This window comes from Dasypus novemcinctus, chromosome 5 (genome assembly GCF_030445035.2).
Source record: "Dasypus novemcinctus isolate mDasNov1 chromosome 5, mDasNov1.1.hap2, whole genome shotgun sequence".
Lineage (NCBI taxonomy): Eukaryota > Metazoa > Chordata > Mammalia > Cingulata > Dasypodidae > Dasypus > Dasypus novemcinctus.
In genome coordinates, this window is record NC_080677.1 from 80129032 (window position 1) to 80145614 (window position 16583).

A 16583-nucleotide genomic window follows, 5' to 3' on the forward strand; every position below is an offset into this window, starting at 1 on the left:
CTATGTGGTAGGTGGACACTCTATCCATTGAGCCAAGTCTGCTTCCCACACTGAATGTTAAAGTTTATCAAAACTGATGGGAGAAATAGACACCTCTATAATAAAAGAGACGTTAATACTCTCATCAATAGATATAACATCTAGGGAGATAATCAATAAGGAAACAGAGAACTTGAATAATATGATAAATGAACTATACTTATATGACATATACAGAGCAATGTACCCCAAAACAGCAGGATATACAGTCTTCTCAAGTGCACATAGGTCATTTTCCAGGATAGGCCACATGTTTGCTCACCAAACAAGTCTCAATAAATTTAGAAAGACCAAAATCATACAAAGCATCTTCTCTGACTATGATGGAATGAAGCAGGAAATCAACAACAATCAGATAACTGGAAAATCCATAAATATAAGGAAATTAAGTAATACTCTCTTAAACATTTGGTAAGTCAAAGAAGAAATTGTAAGGGAAATCAGTAAATATATTGGAAAGTATGAAAACAAGAATACAAAAACATATCAAAACTTACAGAATGAAGTGAAGGCAGTAGTGAGAGGGAAATTTTTAGCATTAAATGCTTACATTCAAAAAGAAGAAAGAGGGAAGCGGACTTGGTTCAATGGATAAAGCGTCCGCCTACCACATGGGAGGTCCATGGTTCAAACCCAGGGCCTCCTTGACCCAAGTAGAGCTGGCCCACGCGCAGTGCTGATGTGCACAAGGAGTGCCGTGCCGCACAGGGGTGTCCCCCGTGTAGGGGAGCCCCATGCGCAAGGAGTGTGCTCCGGAAGGAGAACCGCCCAATGCAAAAGAAAGTTCAGCCTGCCCAGGAGTGGCAGCTGCTCACACAAAGAGCTGACAAAGCAAGGTAATGCAACAAAAAGAGACACAGATTCCCGGTGCCGCTGACAAGAATAGAAGCAGACAAAGAAGAACACACAGCGAATGGACACAGAGAGCAGACAACTGGGGTGGGGAAGGGGAGAGAAATAAATAAATAAATCTTAAAAAAAAGAGATGTAAAACTTAAAAAAAAAAAAAGAAGAACGCTAAAATCAAAGACCTAATTAAACACCTCGAGTACTAAAAACAACAGCAAACTAACCTAAAGCAAGCAGAAGGAAAGAAATAACAAAGATTAGAGTAGAAATAAATGAAACTGAAAATTAAAAAAAACAATAGAGAGAATTAACAAAACTAAAATTTGGTTCTTTGAAAAGATAAAATTGACAAGCTCTTAGCTAGATTGACAAACAAAATAAGAGAAGATGCAAATAAATAAAATACAAAATGAGAGGGGGGACATTATGACAGAGCCCACAGAAATAAAAAGAATAATAAGAGCATACTATGAACAATGGTATGCCAACATCCTAGATGAAATGGTCAAATTCCTAGAAACACAAGAATTAACTGTACTGACTGTAGAAGAAATAAAAGACCTCAACAGACCAATTATAATACAGAGATTGAATCAGTCATCAAAACCTCCCAACAAAGACAAACCCAGGAACAAATGGCTGCACAGGTGAATCATTCCAAGAAGAATTAATACCAATTCTGCTAAAACTCTTCCAAGAAATTGAAGAGGAGAGAATGCTACTTAACTCATTATATTAGGTAAACATCACCGTAACACCAAAGTCAGACAAAGTTACTCCAAGAAAAGAAAATTACAGACCAATTTCTCTTATGAGTATACTTGGAAATAGAATCCAATAGCACATCAAAAGAATTTTACACCATGACCAAGCGGCTTTTATCCTAGGCATGTAAGGTGGTTCGACATAAGAAAATAAATTAATGTAATACACCATATTAACAGTCAAAGGGAATAAAAACCACATGATCGACTCAATTGGTACAGAAAATGAATTTGACAAAATTCAGCATCCTGTCTTGATAATAACATTTAGAAAAATAGGAATAGAAGTAAACTTCCTCAACATGATAAAAGGCACATATGAAAACCTACAGCTAACATCATGGTCAATGGTGAAAGGCTAACATTTTCCTTCTAAAATCCGGGACAAGGGAAACGGACTTGGCCCAGTGGTTAGGGCGTCCGTCTACCACATGGGAGGTCCGCGGTTCAAGCCCCGGGCCTCCTTGACCTGTGTGGAGCTGGCCCATGCGCAGTGCTGATGCGCGCAAGGAGTGCCCTGCCACGCAGGGGTGTCCCCCGCATAGGGGAGCCCCACGCGCAAGGAGTGCGCCCATAAGGAGAGCTGCCCAGCGCGAAGGAGGGAGCAGCCTGCCGAGGAATGGCGCCGCCCACACTTCCTGTGCCGCTGACGACAACAGAAGCGGACAAAGAAACAAGACGCAGCAAAAAGACACAGAAAACAGACAACCGGGGGAGGGGAAGGGAATTAAATAAATAAAAATAAATCTTAAAAAAAAAAAAAAAATCAGGGACAAGACAAGGATGCCCACCGTCACTGCTGTTATTCAGTATTGTACTAGAAGTTCTAGCCAGAGCAGTTAGGCAAGGAAGAGAAATAAAATACATCCAGATTGGAAAGGAACAAGTAAAACTTTCACTATTTGCAGAGAACATAATCCTATATATAGAAAATCCTAAAATATCTACAACAAAGCTACTAGAGCTAATAAATGAATTCAATATAGTGGAGGTATAGAAGATCAAAAAAAAAAAATCAGTAGTGTTTTTTATTCACTACTGGTTCTTTATTTCAAAAAGAAATGTCAAATTTCAGAATCAAAACAGTTGCATTATTGGTTTCTCTTTCTCCCACTGGTCCCCAAAGGAGAGTACATTTTAAGCCAATAAACTGCAGGATGCACACCTAACTGACCTCCCAGAAACCTCACCAAAAAGGGGAACTGGGTGAGGAAAGGAATTGTAAAGGATCAGCACACTGCCACCCAGACTGTAGAGAGCACTCACAGGCAGATGGGGTGGTCAGCACTCCCCGATCCCAAAGAAGCAAAGTTTCAAAATAATACACAATTTTTAAAAAAAGTTTTGTCCATAATCTATTCAAGATTTCTCCAGTACTGACTGATCCAAAGTATGAGATGGGACTTTTCAGTTGTGAGATGTTTCACATGGCTAAAATAGTGGCAAAAACGTAGTTTTCTTTTCTTTCCTTTTTTAAAAGGAGGCAGGTGAGTAAATCAATAGTCACCCCAACATAAGGGGGATATGATCCATTCTGTGAGTCATTGAGAAGGGGGTAGAAAAAGGATGGGACAAAGATTTGGTCTGAAGGGTCTTACCGTATTAATTTGATCACTTCTGATGAGAAAAATAAATAAATTTGCTCTAAGATACTTTAAAGTTGAAAATCCAAAAAGCACTTTTTTTTGGGGGGGGGGGGGTGGGTTAGGGTCGGGAGGAGACTAACTCCTGGGGTCACTTTTCTGGTTTGGCTGGTGCAATGAGTTTCCCCCTGGGCTATATTTGGCTCTCAGTGAGGCAGGCCCATCCCTCTTCCCCTCTCTGGAGGGGGCAGTATGTATTAAGCTGAAAAATTACCTTCCCAAAATGAGAAAGGGATTAGACTGCCACTTCAGAGTTGTGGAATTATTTGGAATATTTTACTAATGGTTGCTATAACAACAACAAAAACGGGGGATAATTACAAAATGTAAACATCACAACATGCTTTTCAAGATGCCTGCGCTGCGCTCACATTCCCTTGGATGTTGTTGCGGAAGGCGCTGCGGCCCCAGCCCAGCGGCCAACTCTAGAAGAGGGGAGAAGGAGAAAGCAGCCTTCCAGGTACAGATCAGCTCTCGGTTTACAGGTCAGCCTCAGGGGAGTCAGGGTCCAAGGACGGAGCCGCAGCAAGGCAGGGCGGGGCTGCACCTCATTCAGGGCAAGCAGAGTCTGCTCCAGCATTTTTGGTGTCCTGAGGTGCTGCTCCTTGGCCCATTTCAGTGTACCTTTCAGAGCATCAATTCTCTTTTCCCTCTTGGCTACCGATCTCTCAGCAAACTCAGCCCGGGTCTCCGCCTCTTGGGTTTATCAGTAAGAACCTTTATATGTCTTCATATTTGCCTTCCTTTTGTGAGTACTTTTCTTCAGCAGCACACAGACACTTCAGCTTCTGGTCCCTCAGTCTGATCTGCTCATCCATCTCTTGGCAGCGGGACTCTGCCAGCTCAGTTCATTCCTTAGTGGGTTCTAAGTCCCCTTCCATCATCACCGACTTATGAGCCATCTCCTCATACTTTCAATCTGCCTCTTCTGCGATGTGCTTAGCTTCTTTGAGTTGGATTTCCTGGAGTCCCATCTTTTCTTCATCTTTTAAAGCCCAGTTTTCAATCGTCTTCATACCTCCTGTAGCAGTTTGATATGGTTATGAATTTCAAAATTAGATATTGGATTATGTTTGTAATCTGGTCTGTACCTGGGCATGATTACATTATGATTAGGGCTTTGACTGGGCCACATCATTAGGGCATTGAGTCCCCACCCCTTGGTGGTAGGGACTCACAGGTAAAAGGCATGGCAAAGGAGAGAGTTCAGGTTTTTCTGATGTTGGAGTCTTGATGCTGGAGTCTGATGCTGAAGCCTTAAGCTGGAGCCCCAGGAAGTCAGCACACAGAGGAAACAGAAGCCAGCCCCGGAGAGAGAGGACCTGGGCCAGGAGAACACAGAGGAACAGAGACAGCTTCTTAGACACAGCAGAAACCCCAGGGAGAGAGACAGAGACGTTCACCTGACAGTCTACAGCTGACCTTGTGGAGAGAGGCAAAGCCTAGAGAGCCTCATAGTCTATAGCTGACCTTGTGGAGAAAACAGAGGAGCTGAGCCAAGAGGAACCCAGGAAGCCTGCACCCTCGCAGCCGTTGGCAGCCATCTTGCTCCAACACATGAAAATAGACTTTGGTGAGGGAAGTAGTTTACGCTTATGGCCTGGTATCTGTACGCTCCTACCCCAAATAAATACCCTTTAACAAGACCAACCAATTTCTGGTATTTTGCGTCAGCACCCCTTTGGCTGACTAATACACCTCCCTTGCTCCCACCAGCGGCTTCCTCTGCCTTCTCCAGCTGCTGCAGGACAGTGGCCAGGCGCCCCTGAGTACGGTCCAGTTCCTCTTCCCCCAGCTGGATCCTACGCTTCAAGGAGGCCACCGTGGCCTCAGCCTATTCCAGGGCCTCTTTCTCCCTCCACTGCCTGCTGGAGGCACTCGGCTCTCTCCTTGCCGTCCTCAGCCTGTTGCTGGAGAACCTGGGTCTTGTGCTTCACCGCCCCGAGGGAGGTGATCCCAGCCATGGCACCCACTCAACAACTGCTCGCGCTCGGGTTCCTGCCTCCTCCGCTTGGCTTTGAGGCTGCTTCTCTGATCAACTGATGTTTTCACTTTTTATTTTATTCCCACCATCCTGAGATGGCTCCCTCAACTGTCTGCTCGTCTTCCTCAGGAGGCTCTGGAACCTACTCAGGAGGCAGGCGTGTGCCCTCCTGCTTGAGCCACTTCTGCTTGCGGCTCCTCGTGGCTAGTCTTCTTCAGGAGGTACCAAGAACTGAACCCGAGATCCCCCACGTGGGAGGTGGGTGCCCAACTGCTTGAGCCACATCAGCGCCCCTCAACTGATTCTTAATAAGCCCACCACGCCTGCTGTATTGGGACAGAGTAGTTCCTTCAACTTATGGGGCTGGGAGAACTGGACACTGATAATCAAGAATGGAAAAGGGTCATCTCACTTCTTATACAAGGAGCAACTCAAAATGGATCAAATATCTACACATAAAAGCCAGGACCATAAAACTCACAGAAGACAATGTAGGGAAACACGTTCAGATCTTGTGGTAGGTGGGAGTCTCTTAAAACTTATATCACAAGCACAAGCAATGAAAGCAAAAAATTGATAAATGGGACCTCCTCAAAATTAAAAACTTTTGTACTTTAAAGGACTTTGTGAAAGGGGTAAAAAAGCAGGCTATGCAATGGGAGAAAATATTTGGCAATCACATATCTGACAAGGGTCTAATATCTATGATATATAAAGAGATCCTACAACTCAACAATAAAAAGACGAATGACATGATTTAAAAAATGAATTAAAAGACTTGAATAGGGACGTGGATATGGCCCAAGCAGTTGAGCTCCCACCTACCACACCCAGGTTTGGTTCCCAGTGTCTCCTAAAGAAGATGAGCAGAACAGTGAGCCGACGTGACAGGCTGGCATTGTAAGCTGATGCAACAAGATGATGCAACAAGAGACACAAGGAAGAAAACACAACGAGAGACACCACAAATCAGGGAGTGGAGGTGGCTCAAGTGACTAGGTGCCGCCCTCCGACATGGGAGGTCCCAGGTTTGGTTCCAGAGCCTCCTAAAAAAGAAAAGGAGGACAAGCACACAATGAACAAACACAGTGAGTGCAAATAATGGGGGGGGGGGCATAAAAATAAACAAAATTAAAAAAAAGAGGCTTGAATAGACATTTTCTAGAGAAGAAATACAAATGGTGAAAAAACAGATGAAAAAGTGTTCGACATCACTGGCTATTAGGGAAATGCAAATCAAAGCTACAAGAATTCATTTCACATCTGCTAATATAGCCACTATTAAAAAAAAACACAGAAAGCTACAAGTATTGGAAAGGATGTGGAGAGCTAGGAATGCTTATTCACTATTGGTAGGACTGTAGAATGGTACAGCCTTTGTGGAAGTCTGTTTGGTGGTTCCTAAGGAAGGTAGATACAGGTCTATCATGTGACCTGGCAATACTGCTATTAGGTATATACCCAGAAGAACTGAGAACAGTGACAAGAAACAGACATCTGCATACCAATGTTCGTAAGTACATTATTCACAAATGCCAAAAGTTTGAAACAATCCAGTGTCCATCAACTGACAAATATATGAACCAACTGGGATATGTACACAGTGGAATATAATTCAGCTGTATGAAGAGATGAAGTTGTAAAGCATATGAAAATATGGGTGAATCTGGAAGACATCATGTTGGATGAAGCAAGCCAGACACAAAAAGACAAACACTGTATGAGTTTATTATTTTGAACTAAATATAATGAGCAAATCCATGGAGTTAATAGCTAGAATATAATTCACCAGAAAATAGAATGTGTTTTGAGAGTGGAAAGCTATAGTTTAATCTGTGCAGAACTGGTGAAAAGACTGTAAATGTTTGGAAATGAATAGAAATGGTGAAAGCATATCACAGGGTTTGTGATTAGTAGAGGTGATATAGGGATATGATAGTGGTTGAAAGGGAAAGCTTAAGGATGTGTAAATCACTAGAAGGACAGCTAAAACATGAAACAACAGAGCAAACTTGCTTGTGAAAAATGAGTATGGTTAATAGTGCATATATAAGAATGTTTCCCCCTGAAACAGAACAAACGTATGTTAATGTTACAAGAGGTGATATTAGGGCAAAAATACAACCAAACAAACCATGGACAGTAGTGCATAGTAATATATTAATAATGGTCCATCAATGGTCAAAAAAGGAAGCATGCTAAGTACACAAAAACTAGACAAAAAGTACTACATATTGACTCCATCTATGCAAAATGTAAAGACAAATAAATTACAGAGATGGAAATAGATTAGCAGTTTTGTATGGCCGGGGAAGGATAGAATGATTGAGAGGTGACTGCTAATGGGTAGGGGTTTTTTTTTGGGGTTGTTGTTTTTTTTTTGAGTAATGAAAATGCTCTAATATTGATTGAAGTGGTGAGTGTACAACTCTGAATATACCGAAAAGAAGATACAAATGGCCAAAAAGCATGTGAAAAGATGCTGAACATTACTAGTTTTTAGGGAAAAGCAAATCAAAACCACAGTGCGATACTATTACATACCCTGTAGAATGACCACGCTTAAAAAAAAAAGAAAATGACAAGTGATGGAGAGGGTGAGGAGAAGTAGGAACACTCATTCATTGGTGGTAGGAATGTAAAAAGGTGCAGCAGCTGTGGGATACAGTTGGTGGTTCCTCAGAAATGCAAAATTACCAAATGACCTGTCATTCCAAATTCTAGGTGAAAACCCAAGATTTGAAAGCAGGGACTCAGATAGATATTTGCACACTGATGTTCATGGCAGCATTATTCATAGATGGCAAAAAATAGAAGTCATCCAAGTATCCACCAACCAATGAATGGGTAAATAAAATGTGGGGAAAAAAAAGAAAATATGGTATATACCTACAATGGAATAGTATTCAGTCATAAAAAAAACAAAGTTCTGTTACATGCCACAACATGGATGAAATTTGATATCATATCTAGGGATACGTGTGAGATGCAGAAGGATAAATATTATATTACCTCACTGATAAGAAATAATTAGAATAAGTAAACTCAAGAGTCTGAATCTAGAATCTGGGTTATCATGGGATAGGGTTGTGGTAGGGAATGTTGGGTTACTGCTTAAATTGTACAAAGTTTCATTTTGGGTTAATCCTAAATTTTGGTAATGAATGGTGGTGATGGCAGCACAAAATTGTGTATATGTATATAATTAACAGCATTTAATTCTACATGTGAATGTGGTTATACGGGGAAATTTTAAGTTGTATGTATGTCAGTAAAATAAAAATAAAAAAACAGTGAATTCTATTTTTAACAATGGACTATAGTAATAGTACAATTATAAAAATGTCCTCTCATGAATTGTAACAACTGTACCACACTAATGCAGTGTTAATAGGGTGGTATATGGGAACTCTGTATTTTATGCATAATTTTTTATAAAACTACAACTTTTCTAATTAAAAAAAAATCTGTGAATATTGGAATGTTATTATGTAACCAAGCAGTGTATCATTTCCAGTAAAAAGGAAAATATAACCCTATGGCATTGATATTTCAGCAATTAGAGGAGAATCTTTTACATATCAATGTCTACCCTCTTGTATTTTATTTCTATTATCATTCATTGCATTGTATTTCAATTTCTAGGTGGTATTCCCATATCATCTTTCTTTTTGGATTTATTTTTATTTTACTAGAGGACCTGCTCAAGAAATCTTCCCATAGAGGGTGATAAACCTTTTGCATATCTTTATATCTGAATCTGAAAATCTTTTTTTTTTAATTGATGCCTTAGCTAAGTATAGAATTTTAGGTTCTAACACTTCTCTCTTATTATCTTTGAAGTCATTGCTCCCATGTTTTCCAGCATTTGGTGATAAGAAATCTGAATTCGGTCTGATTTTGGGATCCTTTGCAAGTACCACGGCTTTTCACCTCCCTCTTTGCAAAAAAATTTTGATTTCTGGTGTCACCAAGATGTGCCTAGATGTGGACCCTTTTGATTAGTCCTTTTAGGTACTTGGCGAGTCATGTTTTTCTTCAGTTAGAGGAATTTTTCATCTGTTACTTATTTCCCCACTCCATTATCTCTATTCTCTCCTAGAACACCTATCACATTGAACTATCCTCCACCTTGGCCTTTCGATTTCTGTTCTGAGAGGCTTCCTCTACTTTGTCCTACTCATCACTTTGTCTTCAGTTAATCCACTTTACCACTCTTCCAATCCATTACATTATTTTGGCAATCACTCTTTTTGTTGTCTGATTAATTCCCTTTCATTGCAGACTGATTATACTAAGACAATTTGAAATTCTCTTCTGTTTCCAGAATTGTCTGTTTCCTATGAAGTTCATTATTCAGTTTGTTCATCTTGGGCCTTCTCTTCCATGCTGTTGCCTTTCAGCAGACACGAGGACTTTCCATTTCCACAGAGAGTGAAGGCCTGCATTGGCTAGTGGAGGTGATGGTGGGTGTGTTTCTTTAGTAAAGGTTTCTGTTCTCCAGCAAGTTTCTCCCTCAGAGGAGAGCCTGCTGCTTCTGCTCAAGTGGCAGAGCTGGCCTCCCAGCCAGATGGCTGGATAATGTGTGGGGGGAAGAACCAGCGGGCTGGACGGGGAACCCCACCGCTGCTAAATGAAGGAGGGCTCTACCTTGGATGGAACGGGTTTAGTGCTTCTCTGCTAGGTAGTCGCCTTCCCTCTTCCCCACTTATCCTGCTTGGAGTTCTGAGGCCTGCTCAAGTTCTGCACTTCTTTATACAGGCATGGAGCGCTTCAGAGGGCTCCCTCCTTAGGCCACCTGCCAGCTTTCTATGGAGAACTGTTCACTGGCTTCATCTCAATGGCAAAAGCACTTGGAACAGTGCCTAAGTGCTTTGCAAGATGCTCAACAAATATCTGTGGAACAAATAATCAATGAAAGAGAGGGGGAGGGAACCAACTGTCCCTGCAATTCAGGGTTGCTTCTTTAATGAATTACCCTCAAAACGGCTCCCTGGCCCAGCCCTGCTTTGTATTAGGGGCCTCAAGCTTGCCAAGATTTCTTTCATTACGTCTGATGTGTTGGGCTAAGTGCAATGTCCTCTGTTCTCTTATGAATACGAACCCACTTGCTTACTTTCTTATATAATTCCATAAATGCAAAGACATTTTGGAAGGGGAAGAAGATAGAAGCATGTATTCAGTCTGCCACCTTAAGCCAGAAATATATCTGAAAGTGCAGTGACAAAAAAAAGTTTAAAAATATTTATTGGGGAGTGGATGTAGCTCGAGTGGTTGAGTGCCTGCTTTCCATGTATGCGGGTCCCAGGTTTGATCCTTGGTACCTCCTAAAAACAAACAAAAACTCAACTCTCATTGGGGAGCGAATGCAGCCCAGAGGTTGAGCACCTACTTCCCATATATGAAGTCCTGGGTTCAATCTCTTGTACTTCCTAAAACAACAACAACAAACAAACAAAAACACTACATATATATATATCCCTAACAAGATAGAAGGTTGAAAAAATTAGGTAGAGCTTTCTTTTAATATGTCGATATTTTATTAGAAATTAGGAAAATAATGACATAAGTTAATCGAATACTTGCCCAAAAAACCAGCAGGAAATGAGTTAAAGATTTTCTGCCTATGTTTTCAATATAGAATCCAGTTAATAAATGTTTACTGAGGAAAATGAGTGATTCTGAATAATAGATGAAATGTCAAGATTCCTAAGAAAAAATACAGTTTTGCTACCTGAACATAGGTTCATTTGAAATAAATTCACCTTTAAGGAAAAAGGCAGTATATAGTATATTAAGTAGAAAAAGTAACAGCATAGTACTATATAAACATTACACCCAAGGAAGCAGTTGTGGCTCAACTGATAGAGCATCTGCCTACCATATAGTAGGTCCAGGGTTTGGTACCCAGGGCCTCCTGACCCATGTGGTGAGCTGGCCCACGCTCAGTTCTGCCACGTGCAAGGAGTGCCGTGCCACGCAGGGGTGTCCCCTGTGCAGGGATACCCCACACACAAGGAGTGCACCCTGCAAGGAGAGCTGCCCTGCGTGAAAAAAGCACATCCCGCCCAGGAGTGGCACTGCACACGGAGAGCTGACGCAGCAAGATGATGCAATAACAAAAAAAGCGACAGTTTCCCAGTGCCACATGATAAGAATACAAGCGGACACAGAAGAACACACAGCAAATCAACACAGAGAGGAGACAATGGGAGGGAGGGGGGGAAGGGGAGAGAAATAAAATAAATCTTTAAAAAAAAACCCATTACACTCACATTAAAAATGTTCATGTAAAGGACATGAATTGACATTTCTTCAAAGACATACCAGTAAGCACAGGAAAAGATGTTCAACATCTTTAGTCATTAGAGAAACACAAATCAAAATCACAAAGAGACACCACTTCAAACCCACGAGGATGGTTATTATTAAAAACGACAACAGAAAATAACAAGATTAGCAAGGAGGCAGGGAAATTGGAAACTTTATACATTGCTGGCAGGATTGTAAAAACAACCTGATGAAAAACAATCTGGTGGTTCTTCAAAAAGTTAAACATAGAATTACCATATGACCCAGCAATTCCACTCTTAGGTATATACCCCAAAGAACTGAAAGCAAGGACTGACATATATAGTCATACTCCTATTTTCACAGCAGCATTATTCATAATAGTCAAAGGTAGAAACAGCTCATTTGGGCTGTCCATCAACAGATGAATGGATAAACAAAATATAGTTTATATATACCATAAACAGGAATGAAGGTGGAAAGTGGACTTGGCCCAGTAGTTAGGGCATCCGTCTACCACATGGGAGGTCCGCAGTTCAAACCCCGGGCCTCCTTGACCCATGTGGAGTTGGCCATGCGCAGTGCTGATGTGCACAAGGAGTGCCGTGCCACGCAGGGGTGTCCCCCGCGTAGGGGAGCCCCACGTGAAAGGAATGTGCCCTGTAAGGAGAGCCGCCCAGTGCAAAAGAAAGTTCAGCCTGCCCAGGAATGGCGCCGCACACACGGAGAGCTGACACCACAAGATGATGCAACAAGAGACAAAGATTCCCATGTCGCTGACAACGGAAGCGGACAAAGAAGAACATGCAGTAAAATAGACACAGAGAACAGACAACTGGGGGGAGGGACGGGAGAGAAATTAAAAAAAAAAAAAAAGGAATGAAGTTTTGATACATTCTACAACATGGATGAACCCTGAAAACATTATGCTAAGCCAGACCATGAAGTATAAGAAGCGTATGGGCCCACTTATACGAGTATCTGGAACAGGCAAACTCATAGAGACATAAAATGGATTATAGGTTACCAGGGGCTGTGGGGAGTTATTGCTTGATGGGTACTGAGTGTCTGTTTGAGATGACTGTTTTGGAAATAGAGAAGTGATTGTAGCACAGCACTGTGAATGTAATTAATGCCACTGAATTAACTGTACACTCGAAAATGGCTAAAAAGTCCATTTTTATGTTATATGTATTTTACCACAATAAAAAAGACATAGGTAAGTTAAAAGCAAGAAAATGATATACCATGCTAACACTAATCAAAAGAAAGCTGGAAGAGCTATATTAATTTCAGGTAAAGCAGGTTTTGGAACAAGGAAAATTATTAGGTATAAAGAGGGATATTACATAATAACGAAGGAATCAGTTCTCCAAGAAGATATAATCATTTTAAACATGTCTGCACCTAATACAAGGATGTCAAAATACTTGAGGTAAAAACTGATAAAACTGCAAGAAGAAATAGAAAAATTCACTTTTACAGTCAGAGACTTCAATACCTTTTTCAGATAGTATTAACCCAGAAGGCAGAAAATCAGTAAAGGTATAGCTGAACTCAAGAATACCATCAACTTGATGAAACTGATATTTATATAGTACATCATCCAGCAAGAGCAGAACACATACTCTTCTCAAGCGTACATACAAAGAGTCATCAAGAGAAACCACATTCTGGGTCATAAAAAACTTGAAAATTAAAAAAACAACAACAACCCAGAAATTGTATCAAGAATGTTCTCAGACTACAATGGAATTAAATTGGAAATCAATAACAAAAATAGAGTTGGAAAATCTCAAATTATTTGGCATTTAAACAATGCACCAAGGAAGTAGTCAAAGAAGTTTCAAGAGACGTTTAAAAATGTTTTGAACTAAATGAAACAAAAAATGCAACTTAGCAAAATTTGTGGGATGTGGCATTTATAGCATTAAATTCATATATTAGAAAAGAAGAAAGATTTAAAATCAATAATCTAATGGAGTTCAGTGCCATGTCAGTTCGCCCTCTTTGGAGTTTGTGTTCCTGAGTGTGATGGAGTTGGACTCACATGTGATCTTTGTTCACTAGCCTCTCCTGTTACTTTTACTGGACCTGTGGTTGGCGCTGGGGTTTAGTGTATACTCAGGGGACCTGAATCTCTGGATTCTCCATGTGATAGCCAGGCCCTGAGCCTCAACAGACTTGCAATTCCTAAGCTCTGGTTTATTGGACTTACCCTGGCCAGCTAACAGGGAGGAGAAGGTCAAACACCACATCAGGAAGCCAAGAGTGCCTACAACTGCAAGCATCCATGTGGAATCTAAGCCCCCTCTTGATATAGAGGGGGAGTGGACATAACCATCCCAGGGTCCACAGGATGGAGGAATAGAGTATGGATTAGAGTGGACTTACTGATATTCTATTAACTATTGTGATTAGTAACTGAAAAAAATGTATCACTGATGTGGAGAAAGTGACCATGGTGGCTGCTGGAGGTGGGGAGTGGAAAGAAGAGATGTGATGTGGGGGCATTTTCAGGACTTGGAGTTGTCCTGGGTGGCAACTGCAGGGACAGTTGCTGGACATTGTATGTCCTCTCATGGCCCACTGGGTGGACTGGGGGAAGAGTGTAAACTATAATGTGGACCATTGACCATGAGGTGCAGCGGTGCTCAGAGATATATTCACCAAGTGCAATGAATGTCTCATGATGATGGAGGAGGTTGTTGTTATGGGAGGAGTGGAGTGAGGGGGGTAGGGGTATATGGGGACCTCGTATTTTTTGAATGTAACATTAAAAAAAGACAAAAAAAATCAATAATCTAAGTTTCTATTTTAGGAGACCAGAGAAAGAAGAGCAATTTAAGCCTTAAGTGAGCAAAGAAAACAAACAAAAACTAGAAAAGAAATGAATGAAATTGAAAACATGCAAGCAATGGAGAAAATCAATGAAATAAAAAACTGATTCTTTGAAAAGAAAAATACCTTGTGAACTCTTAAACTTTAGCATTGGTATTTTTGTTACGAATTCATATTATCAAGAAACCCTTTAGAAAGTAACAATAGAGGGAAATGGACTTTGGCCCAGTGGTTAGGGCGTCTGTCTACCATATGGGAGGTCCGCGGTTCAAACCCCGGGCCTCCTTGACCCGTGTGGAGCTGGCCATGCGCAGTGCTGATGCACGCAAGGAGTGCCGTGCCACGCAAGGGTGTCCCCCGCGTGGGGGAGCCCCATGCGCAAGGAGTGCGCCCGTGAGGAAAGCCGCCCAGCGTGAAAAGAAAGAGCAGCCTGCCCAGGAATGGCGCCGCCCACACTTCCCGTGCTGCTGATGACAACAGAAGCGGCTTTAACGTTTTAAGTTTGCCGTTAATGTTTTATTGGATCTTTTCTGGTTTTATAGGTATAGCTGTTCAATGTAGTTAGGTATTTAAAATTATCTGTCTTTGCTGAGCCAAAAACTAGAAAATTGCACTTCTCTGAAGATATTCTTCTTAAACATTACAAACTTCTTTCAAAGTTTTTGAAAAACAATTATCTTCACCCTCTTGATTATCCAACTTAATGAATACTCCATTCTCTTTATTTATTTTTCACAGCTTTGGCATGCTGCTGGACTTCCCTTTCTTAACCTCCCAGCAGGTTCTTGGGCTGTTTTCCTCCTGCTGTTAGTTGGTAGAAACACAGAAAAGTAACTGAACAACTTAATTTCAGTAGCTCTTAAGGGTCAGGTCTACTTAAAGATATCCATCTAGGGAAGCGGACTTGGCCCAGTGGTTAGGGCGTCCGTCTACCACATGGGAGGTCCGTGGTTCAAACCCCGGGCCTCCTTGACCCGTGTGGAGCTGGCCCATGCGCAGTGAATGGACACAGAGAACAGACAATTGGGGGGGGGGAAGGGGAGAGAAATAAATATTAAAAAATTTTAAAAATAAAGATATCCATCCAGTGCTTTTATACACGAGGACTGCAGTAAATGTTTGTAGAATGAATGATGCATGTTTGTCTATGGAAAACCCAATTAGAGATATCAATAAGCTGTGCTGCATTTAAAGTAAACTAACATCTTTTGTTGTATCACCACTCTTCAGTGCTACTAACACACGGCGTCCTCCTGACTAACGCCTACGAGGCCTAAGAACCCAGGTGGCATGGGAAAGAAACAGGTCCGCTGTCGCTCCACTTCATTAGACGCCATGAGGGAAAGGAAGAGACACTGCGTCTTCCCAAAAGGTTAGGGTCCTGGAAGGTGGCTTCCTTGTCAAATGATGGCTGTCACTGCCCTTAGAAGTGAGAATTGGTGGTAAAACATTTGTTTAGCTAAAACATGTACTAAGAGCACTTATATTGAAAATACTCTTGTAAACGGGAAGAGAGAAATGTGGAAAACAGGATGAATGTTGCCAACGGAAAGCAGCCGTGGGGCTGGGGAGAGGCAGGGGTGGTGTCCCCGTGACCCTTAGTGTGACTGCAGCTCTGAGGTTGCAGCTGATCGGAGCGGCAGCAGGAGCACTTCCATGGGCACCCGCGCCATGTGGACTTTCCCTAGTGCTTTCACCCCACAAAGTTACTGTTGAGGAATCCTTGGATTGTTGTTGTGGACACTTCCAGTAACCTCACGTACAAATAAAATCTCAAGAACAGCTACTGCAGCCTTTTAACCTCAGCCCTCAGAGGAGTGAAGACAACCAACAGTGGGAGAAATGGGGGTGGGGGTGGGGAGTGGCTGCTAAGCGGTACTGGGGGGTGTGCGTGGGTCTTTTTGGGATGATGAAAATGTTGTATGACTGTGGTAATGGTTACACAACCCTGTGACTAGATCATAAACCTCTGAATTGTACAGTATGTGAATTACATCTCGAAAAAGCTGTTAATTTTAAAAAAGGAAAAACCTTACCCCTGCCTCAGTCATCTTACCATCCCTGCCCAAATTGGTTCTCAGCTGTAGGGGCTAATAATTCACACAATTTTCTTTTACTTTTGGTTCTATCCTCATTTTCATCCCTAAACCTCAGTTATAAGATGGATTTGGA

At 41.6% G+C, this 16583-nt stretch overlaps 1 pseudogene; it reads right to left on the reverse strand.

Moving 5' to 3' along the window:
• Nucleotides 1-3585: 3585 nt before the first annotated feature.
• On the reverse strand, nucleotides 3586-5272 carry LOC101444928 (tropomyosin alpha-3 chain-like; annotated as a pseudogene).
• Nucleotides 5273-16583: the final 11311 nt, after the last annotated feature.